This window comes from Lethenteron reissneri, chromosome 8 (assembly GCF_015708825.2).
Source record: "Lethenteron reissneri isolate LAM-NWPU_2019-01 chromosome 8, ASM1570882v1, whole genome shotgun sequence".
In the NCBI taxonomy this organism is placed as follows: Eukaryota; Metazoa; Chordata; class Hyperoartia; order Petromyzontiformes; family Petromyzontidae; genus Lethenteron; species Lethenteron reissneri.
This window is the reverse complement of record NC_083786.1, coordinates 11,915,538-11,926,984: the sequence shown is the minus strand read 5'-3', so window position 1 is coordinate 11,926,984 and position 11,447 is coordinate 11,915,538.

Sequence of the window (11,447 nt, the reverse complement as noted above, 5' to 3'; positions counted from 1 at the left end):
CACGTGTCCCCCACCACGTGTCCCCCACCACGTGTCCCCCACCACGTGTCCCCCACCACGTGTCCCCCCCTCCCTGCTAGGGCCACGTGCACACGCACACAAAGTTCACCATCAGCTCACACACAAAGTTCAGCATCAGCTCACACACAAAGTTCACCATCAGCTCACACACAAAGTTCAGCATCAGCTCACACACAAAGTTCACCATCAGTTCACACACAAAGTTCACCATCAGCTCACACACAAAGTTCACCATCAGCTCACACACAAAGTTCACCATCAGCTCACACACAAAGTTCACCATCAGCTCACACACAAAGTTCACCATCAGCTCACACACAAAGTTCACCATCAGCTCACACACAAAGTTCACCATCAGCTCACACACAAAGTTCAGCATCAGCTCACACACAAAGTTCACCATCAGCTCACACACAAAGTTCACCATCAGCTCACACACAAAGTTCAGCATCAGCTCACACACAAAGTTCACCATCAGCTCACACACAAAGTTCACCATCAGCTCGCACACAAACTTCACCATCAGCTCACACACAAAGTTCACTATCAGCACACAAAGTTCACCATCAGCTCGCACACAAAGTTCACCATCATCTCACACACAAACTTCACCATCAGCTCACACACAAAGTTCACCATCAGCTCACACACAGAGTTCACCATCAGCACACACACAAAGTTCACCATCAGCTCACACACAAAGTTCACCATCAGCTCACACACAGAGTTCACCATCAACACACACACAAAGTTCACCATCAGCTCGCACACAAAGTTCACCATCAGCTCGCACACAAAGTTCACCATCAGCTCACACACAAAGTTCACCATCAGCTCACACACAAAGTTCACCATCAGCTCGCACACAAAGTTCACCATCAGCACGCCGTGACAAAGTCAGGCGGCGAGGAGAGGGGGCAATGACCTCCCTTGAGTAAACAACACAGAGGCCCGACTGATGACGAGCTCTGTTGTTCATCAGACTGATGATGAACTATGTTGTTCATCAGACTGACGATGATGAACTATGTTGTTCATCAGTCTGACGATGAACTCTGTTGTTCATCAGACTGATTATGAACTATGTTGTTCATCAGACTGATGATGATGAACTATGTTGTTCATCAGACTGACGATGATGAACTATGTTGTTCATCAGTCTGACGATGAACTCTGTTGTTCATCAGTCTGACGATGAACTCTGTTGTTCATCAGACTGACGATGAGCTCTGTTGTTCATCAGACTGACGATGATGAACTATGTTGTTCATCAGTCTGACGATGAGCTCTGTTGTTCATCAGTCTGACGATGAACTCTGTTGTTCATCAGACTGACGATGAGCTCTGTTGTTCATCAGACTGACGATGATGAACTATGTTGTTCATCAGACTGACGATGATGAACTATGTTGTTCATCAGACTGACGATGATGAACTATGTTGTTCATCAGACTGACGATGATGAACTCTGCTGTTCATCAGACTGACGATGATGAACTATGTTGTTCATCAGACTGACGATGATGAACTATGTTGTTCATCAGACTGACGATGATGAACTCTGTTGTTCATCAGACTGACGATGATGAACTATGTTGTTCATCAGACTGACGATGATGCGATGATGAACTATGTTGTTCATCAGACTGACGATGATGAACTATGTTGTTCATCAGACTGACGATGATGAACTATGTTGTTCATCAGACTGACGATGATGAACTCTGCTGTTCATCAGACTGACGATGATGAACTATGTTGTTCATCAGACTGACGATGATGAACTCTGCTTGTTCATCAGACTGACGATGATGAACTATGTTGTTCATCAGACTGACGATGATGAACTATGTTGTTCATCAGACTGACGATGATGAACTATGTTGTTCATCAGACTGACAATGATGAACTATGTTGTTCATCAGACTGACGATGATGAACTCTGCTGTTCATCAGACTGACGATGATGAACTATGTTGTTCATCAGACTGACGATGATGAACTCTGTTGTTCATCAGACTGACGATGATGAACTATGTTGTTCATCAGACTGACGATGATGAACTATGTTGTTCATCAGACTGACGATGATGAACTCTGTTGTTCATCAGACTGACGATGATGAACTATGTTGTTCATCAGACTGACGATGATGAACTATGTTGTTCATCAGACTGACGATGATGAACTATGTTGTTCATCAGACTGACGATGATGAACTATGTTGTTCATCAGACTGACGATGATGAACTATGCTGTTCATCAGACTGACGATGATGAACTCTGCTGTTCATCAGACTGACGATGATGAACTCTGTTGTTCATCAGACTGACGATGATGAACTCTGTTGTTCATCAGACTGACGATGATTAACTATGTTGTTCATCAGACTGACGATGATGAACTATGTTGTTCATCAGACTGACGATGATGAACTATGTTGTTCATCAGACTGACGATGATGAACTATGTTGTTCATCAGACTGACGATGATGAACTCTGTTGTTCATCAGACTGACGATGATGAACTCTGTTGTTCATCAGACTGACGATGATGAACTATGTTGTTCATCAGACTGACGATGATGAACTCTGTTGTTCATCAGACTGACGATGATGAACTATGTTGTTCATCAGACTGACGATGATGAACTCTGTTGTTCATCAGACTGACGATGATGAACTCTGTTGTTCATCAGACTGACGATGAACTCTGTTGTTCATCAGACTGACGATGATGAACTATGTTGTTCATCAGACTGACGATGATGAACTATGTTGTTCATCAGACTGACGATGATGAACTCTGCTGTTCATCAGACTGACGATGATGAACTATGTTGTTCATCAGACTGACGATGATGAACTATGTTGTTCATCAGACTGACGATGATGAACTCTGCTGTTCATCAGACTGACGATGATGAACTATGTTGTTCATCAGACTGACGATGATGAACTCTGTTGTTCATCAGACTGACGATGATGAACTATGTTGTTCATCAGACTGACGATGATGAACTCTGCTGTTCATCAGACTGACGATGATGAACTATGTTGTTCATCAGACTGACGATGATGAACTATGTTGTTCATCAGACTGACGATGATGAACTATGTTGTTCATCAGACTGACGATGATGAACTATGTTGTTCATCAGACTGACAATGATGAACTATGTTGTTCATCAGACTGACGATGATGAACTATGTTGTTCATCAGACTGACGATGATGAACTATGTTGTTCATCAGACTGATGATGAACTATGTTGTTCATCAGACTGACGATGATGAACTCTGCTGTTGTTCGCCCCGCTGTGCCCTGCCCGCAAGTCACGGGGGCGCGACAAATAGAGACGCCGGCGGCGGCGACTCACGTGTTGGGACCGATTTGAAGTCGGGGCCTTGGACCATGAGACCCACGGGGTCTGTGTGTGTGGACGATTTGCGGCTGAAGTCCTTGTGCCGAGCGGTCTGCCACCGACGCCGATGATTCAAAATCTTCGTGCCGTGCCAGCCCATGCGGTGTATTATTATTAGGGGCTGTCCATAAATGACGTCACGCACTAAGGGAGGGGGGGGGTCAGACATTTGTGATGATGTATGACGTCACATCAAAATGCGCAACTTTAAATAAATATGGACAACACGTTCTACTTAATTAAATAGACTTTTTTTTTATAAATGTTTTCTCCAACAATATCAGAGTGCAGCACTACAATGACAATAGTTTAAAGTGATTTGAAGCATGTTTTATTTTCAAAATGGAAATATTGTTTGGGGGGGGGGGTCAGAGCTTTGTGACGTCATATTTGAGGGGGGGGGGGTCTGGCTTTATGTAACGCCGTGTGACGAGGGAGGGGGGGGTCAAAAATCGTCCAAAATCGCGTGACGTCATTTATGGACGGCCCCATCATGTTTTTGTCTATTTGTTTGCGTTTCTCCCTTGTTGATGGGACCTTGTAGGATTAACGTTGAGCCTTATAAGGGCACGGGGTGACCAACACGGTCTGAATTGGTCTTTAATAAGGTGGGCGCTGATAAAGGGTTCACAGATGTGGGTCTTATACCGACTATAATCACCCAGGAACGTATGTCCTTAACGCTCGTGACGTCACTCCACATCGACCAGCCCCCCTCATTAATAATCATTATAAGGTGACGTTCTCCGCATGGACCCCCCCCCCCCTCCATTCATTTTAATTATGGGGTGACGTCACTCCACATGGCGTCAACTTACAACCCTCACTACAAAGGCAGAACCCTCACGTCACGCGATCTCCGTCACGCTGTAGAGACATCGAAGTAAAAAGGACGTCATGATGAACAAGGGATTATAACCCTTTAAATGAAATCAGTCTGTGTCACCGCGCCCTTACAAACTGCACACGAATTGATGCAATGGATATCACGTCGCGGTCTGCTTATTCGCTTGCAAGTTTCAGATTTACTGGAATCCACCCGTCCTTTGACGGGCAAAAGGCGAGGATACTAAGGGTTAACACGAACGCTGTTGTTCTCCACTTGGTATTTTCTAAAAGGATAACCATCCGACTCTGTAGCCACGACTAACTCAAAAGTCTGCGTTGGGATCATCGCTCGAGTCAAATGTATTTGGCCCACTCACGAGGGTTGAAACATTTTTTTTATCAGCGTAATTTTGTGAAATGCGTGTGAGAGGCCAACAGAGATTACTTTATGTGTTTTGGCTGGATGCGTAAATCAACTTCAGTTCTGTGCAGCAAGGCCGTAGCCATGGATTGAACATTGGGGGTGGACCAAATCTTCCAAGGGGTCCCTCCCCCAGAAAAAAAAAAATCTAAATTTGAAAACTAATTTCCTGCCATTTCCTGCCTAAATATAAAAAAATTCACTAACACATGGGATGGACTTTTTTTATTTTTTACAATAATGTCTAATAGTGCTTTTCTCTTGTTTCATTGTATGTAATGACAAAGATTAGAAATTGATAAAGTACAACCATAACCACAATCATATGAACAGAAATCTATGCATTGTTATATGAAGACAAGTCCAGATATTGTGGCCAAGGTTTAGCAAATTGTTGTTTTTATTTACATATTTACAATTCAACTTCGGTGCGCGGCAGGGGCGTTTGCTCTGCTCCCCTATCTTCTCCTCTCCTCTGGTCCCATCTTGTCCTCTCTTCTCCAGTCATCTCCTTTCCTCTCCTATCCTCTCATCTCCTCTCTCCAGGCAATGACAAGTGTTTTGACTTGCCATTCTTGAAGCAAATGATCCAAAGGCCTTTTTGCGCTTATCGTTGACACCGATGAAAGACTGGCATATTCCTTCAAAGTCCAGTCTGTCCAGTTTCTCCTGGTGCGCGTGACACATGGCCACATTATTCAGCCTTGTTTGACTCATCGATGATCTAAGTCATATTCTTTGGGTCTTTCGGTAAAGCCACGTAGATAGAAAAATAATAAACATAATAAAATGAATCACAACATCACGACGTTTCGATCACAACACAAGCAATCGTCATCAGGTGGGTGCTACTGAAGCAGGAAAAAAATAAATGGCGTGAGCGCTGCTAAGGCAGGGAGTTATAAAGATTTGAGATGGGTGTAGCCCAAGGGTCATCATGAATCTGGTCACCTGAGTTGGATTCCCAGTCACGGCTTAACATCAGTGGCGAGTGGTGTCTGAACCGGGTCAATGCCCCTTTCTTCCTCTTTCACTAACCCACACTAACCAGCTCGGTGAAGTATTGTTAAACAAAACTATGGTCAAACAAACCCCTCGACCGACATGGCATGGGAAGTCCCTCATCCAGAAGTGGATCTACAAAGGGTTCTATGTTTGAAGTCCTAGTAACGTTACAAACAAAATCGCGATTGCGATGCAGGGCTTTGTTGTATCACTTTTCACGGCGTGAACAGTCGAGGTTCTTATACAGAGTGGAACATCTTTACATCAGTACACTTTGTCTCCAATTCCACGCGAGTCATAAAAACGCACAACTCCCACGTCTAAGATGTTTTGTTTGAACGATAGTCGTGTAAATAGAACAACCGACGTATGCAGAGGGATATAAAACAACACGACGTACCATAGTAAAACTAACACCAGCCCTTCGTAAAACAATCACAAATATGCGGCACAGGTTCACGTAAGTTAATGTTTAAGGCTCTTCTTCAAAGCAAAACTATTGGCTAAAGAGATCAAAACGACACCAACTTCATCCAATACAGCTTAGAGGCGGTCATTCACCTCCTTATCACTCTGCAACAACCTTGACTTAACTAAGTTAAAAACATAACGCGTCACACACTGTCACCTATTCGGACTTTTAACGGTGCTTTTCGTTGCTGGCCGATTCGCGTTATTTCTGTCTGTCTGCTTTGGGCCCGTGCTCAGCAAGTGTGTCACAAACATAATACATAATCCGCGGTCTATTTCTTCAAGCTGTTCTGTGCTTCATATGGATGGATAACAGCGTGTGTTACCGAGACGGCAGTGGGGGGTAATAAAACACATGTGCGAAAGCGTGTTTCACAATCACAATCTTTCTTTAGACCACTCGAGGGGGTGGCAAATCCGATGAGCTGTCAAGCTCTGCATCACAGCAGCACAATGCAACACAACAACAAGAACACGATAGGAGTACAACATATAGAACATGGTAAACAAGTCACTACATGTAAATAACACATGCATTCATTATATTAGACCCTTTGATCAAGCTTGGCAGCCAAAAACAACAGTCCCAGGCCACACCAAGATAACGCCATGGCAGTAGTCCCTCAATGAAATGGCACATTAACATTGAACTGTAGATACACAGGTACCCACAATAAACATTCCACAAATATGCCACTCATATATTTTCATAGCTGTCAACCCCTTATCAGTGCCCTACCTTATTACAGACAAATTCAGACCTCGTTTGGTCACCCCGTGCCCTTATCAATCTCAACGTTCATCCCTACAAAGTCCCATCACAAGAAAGAAACACAAACAAACAGACAAAAAAAATGTGTTTTATTTTTCTCCCGCATTGAAACGGCTGCACACAGTATGGACCCAAAAACTCAATTTTCCCTGCACAAGAATAGGCTGTCGACGGTATGGGTTGACAACTTGACACGGCCACGACATGCAGGTTGGAGGGGGCCGTTGAACGTTGGACACGGCCCCACGCCCGCGCGCGTGTGGTTTTGGCGACGTGGCACGGTTCAAGTTCAAGTTCATGTATTAGGTATAGCCCTGTGAGCCATTCGGCTCTTGAATCGGGTGCAACCGCAACAAACAAAAAACTAAAACATGAACAAAAAACATCTTAAAGTGAATATGTGACTAAGTGCAAACAGAAAATCCAAGAAAAAAGACAGCAAAATATTGCAGAAAAAACACCGTACAAAAATCCCAGTGGGATGCAAGTCAAACAACAACAACGGTGGTCGGAGCACTGCGACTCGTCTTGAACACGAATCGAGACGGTCGATGGCTTTCATTTGTTCTCAGTGTGGCCAGGTCCGAGTGCAGACCGTGCGCTCGGCGATTCTCAAGCAGCTCACTGCGGCCGTTTGCTCTCTCTGGGTAACACTGGAGCGAGAACTCCCCCAGTGAGCGGGCAACGCTGTGTTGGACCAGCGGTGTTGGCGCGTGGGTTTGAACCGCTTGACCCAATACGCACTGAGCGGTGAAGTATGGTCAAACAGCCCCCCGGGAGGTACTCATCCAGCAGTCGATCGAGAATGGGATGTGCATGTGTATGGATAGTCACGAACACTTACTTGTTTAACCCGGGAGAGGCCTCATTTTTTCAGAAGGGCAATACTTAGTTCTTTACAGAAGGGGGCGACAATTGCTATCTTCTGTCCTGTATTCCCCAATTTAAGAAGTTTGCGATGCATTTATCAATTGTGGATCAAAACGCCGGCACACAATGGTCTAGTTTTCTTTCACCGTGAAGATGATTTCATGCACCTGCAGTATTAATCAAGGCTGGCCTTTTGGTTTTTGAAAATAAGAAAAAAATCAAGTGTAAGTCTTCTCTCCTTCAATTAAATACTCCACTGCACTGGGTAATGTATGGGAATCGTGAAATCAGCACCCCTTAGTGAGTCAACTTAAATCGCTACTAGTTTTTAAACTTGTAGTTAATTCTGCGTTGTATGTTTTCGCCGTTGTGCTGGAGTGGAAAGCTTCCCGAACCGTAATCGTTCTGAACTGCATTGTTCCTGAATAAGCTCCTAGCACGTGGAGCGAAACGTCGTACATATTATTAAAACATGTCGGAGAACCGTACAGCACAGACGCAAAAACCTACGGAGTAGAAATAAATGTGACACGCGCTGAACTGGTGAGTAAATATTTAGTTGCTGCCTTCCTTGAAGGCTTTCTGCTAATATGGTGTTCAATCTCACTGCGACGCTTCAGGCTTAGCTTGGTAAGTGTGCTTGTGTGTGCATCTCCCCCCCCCCCCCCCCCCCATGGCTTGAAGAGCGGGCAAAATAGAGACATGATGCGGTTAAATGAATATGTCCCCATTGTCAAGACAATCATCATCTTTCCGTTCTTGTCAGCTCGTTAGCGATGATGGGGCCGATGTAATTTCCGCAATTAATAGGTTCAAGCTATGCTCTTTGGTTCATTCGGTAAAGCCACATAGGTATAAAATAAAATAAATCACGACGTTTCAAGCTAGCCTGACTCTGCCGATGATACACTAGATTTGAAGCTTTCATGACTGCAAGGATTCATATTCTTAGGTTTTTTCGGTAAAATAACGTAGGTAAAAAATTAAAATTAATAAAAGTAAAATAAAAATAAAAATCATGACGTTTACTTGATACAGCATGCTTGCTGTGACGGTTCCACCTGAAGACGGAAGCTTGTGTTGCCTCCGAAACGTCGTGATTTTTATTTTATTTATTTTTGTTTATTTGAATTGGATTTTTTTACTAACGTGACTTTACCGAAAAAACCTAAGAATATGATGATACACTGTATGTCAAATGCGGTCCAGAGTTAGCTCGTGTCGAGCCAATGCTGCTGACAATATTTTCTCCCAGAACGCTGTGTAGCTGATGGGCTGCGTACAAATTACTTCGATTTTGTTTGTGTGTGGATAGATAAATGTGAAGGCGGTGTAAAGTGTTATTTGTATCGCTGCATTCTGTCTGGTTCTGTGTTGTCAATATTGCTGCTTCTCTCAACCTCAATCATTTTCCTTCTAGATGTCTGCGTTAACCACTGCATCTATCCACTGGGTTATCTGCCTTCCACTGTTCATATCTCTGCGTTGCATCACCAAGTATGGGAACCTGTCCGGGCTCATTCTCGTAGCATGTAGAGACCATTGTAGTTCTTGTTTCCTTGTTACCGCGGTACTTACAGCATGTCGGGAAGTAACTGTCACATAGAGATTTGCCGTTTACTGCCACCGTCTCCGAAAATAACCCAGAAACAACCCAAATCTCTCATGTCACCACGTTCAATAGATGACATCGGTTCTTGTCAATGTTAAGCAATGAGCTCCCAAATGTGTTGTCTGATCCTGCGATGAACATCCAATACCACTGGCAGAAACAAATGAGTTAATAATAAACAGGTGATCAGGAGTGATGATAGCCACCCAGGGATCTTAATTAAAAAAATAATCGTTAGAATAATAATTTAAAGCCTTTTGTCAATCCACTGCTGGACGAAGATCGCCACACACCGTGTGGATCGTGGGTGTCATTCGCCCAGACTTCATCGCAGGTTGGTGATGCGTGTACGTGTGTATGTTGAACTTCTTTCACACCGTACACAGCCAACTGTATTAATCAGAGGTGCGGGGAAGGACCATAAACTAAACACGAACATCAGTTCTTGAGAAATTAGTTTTCAATCTCGACTTACAAATGCACATCTCCAGAGGCATCCTGATAGAGCATCGATGTGTACGCAGCATAGACGTGTGAACGTTGACGTACAGATCAATGGATTTTGCTGCACTGGCCTCTGATGCCCATAACGTGGCCCCCGCAACTGCCTGTAACACCGCTTTTGTCCATGGTGACTGCCCATCCAACCTCTGTCCAGGCTTGCAACTGCTTAGCATCCGAGATCTGACGAGATCGGGCACATTTAAGGTGATTCGTTCGACATGAACCAATCTACACATTATTGTCTCAGTTAAGAGATTATCGATAACAATAATCGCCCATGCTGGAAGACTCATGCTCCATGTCACTCTTGCAAATGAGACTCATACTGGTCTCTTTGAGTTCTCACCTTCATAGAAACTTGTACTGGCGAATTGATCAAACAAATATCATTTCATTTCCCATGCATGTAATATACTACATGATCGATGTTGTATATCATTTCTTCAAAAGCTGCTATCGATATGAGAGGGGGAAATACATTTAGACTGATGGGGGCCAGTGCAATGTCTTGCATGTTGGTGAAGTTGAGATGTATAAGGGTATCCCAATGTAACTATTTGGTGTTAATACACGAGGAATGGTGATGCAGAGGGTGACGGATGTTAGGAGAGAAAATAGCTCTCTCAATTCAAATCCTGAACAAGCTCCCAGCACGTGGAGCAAAACGTCGGACACGCGGCACGACCAGAAATGTGCATCGGGGAGTTGTACGGCGGCACGACCGTGAAGATCTACGCGGTCGTAGCGAAGGTGAATTGTGGATTTTAACAAAGCGCAAACAACGCTCTGCTCCGAAAGGTATCTACAGTTGTGGGAGGCAGTGAGAAAAAAATCATCATCAGCAGCAGCTAAACGCTGAGTGTTCGCTGAGGCAAACGAGCGGAGAGAAGGGAGTGGATTCCACACAAGGGCAGCGTGCGATGGGCTGCAGAGTGAGATGTGAGGGAGGAACTCGGCAATTGCCACGGAGGACCCTGAAAACCACAGCGCTGTAGAACTCCTCTTTATCTGAGGCCGTCTCACCCTGCTACTAATATTATGCCCGGAAACTATCGGGTTCGCTCAAACTCGGCCCAATTGTTACTAATTACTTACAATGCACGTTTTTGGTTTCAGTTTTCTAGAACGTCTTCCAATGATACCGAATTTTTCATTGGCAAAGCAATCCGATTACCAGCGATGATTATTATTGTCAGTGATATTTTGCTCTCACTGATACGTGGAGTAAATTCAGCAGGAACCTTGGAACTGCGATTTCGTCCATTACTAACATTACTCAAATGAGATTGGTTATACGGTATTAAATGTATTGAGGATGAACAGGTTAATTCTGAACCAACACGCTCTGGTTTTGAATGTCCAAAACCGGCATTTTTTGCTCCAATCCAGAAACCAATCTGCCTGTGACACAAACTGGATTCAGATGACATACTGAGATGATGTCAAACATACAACTGCCATGCCAGTGTAAACAAAAACACATTTTTTCATTTTCGTATAGCTTATTGTAAAAGCCCA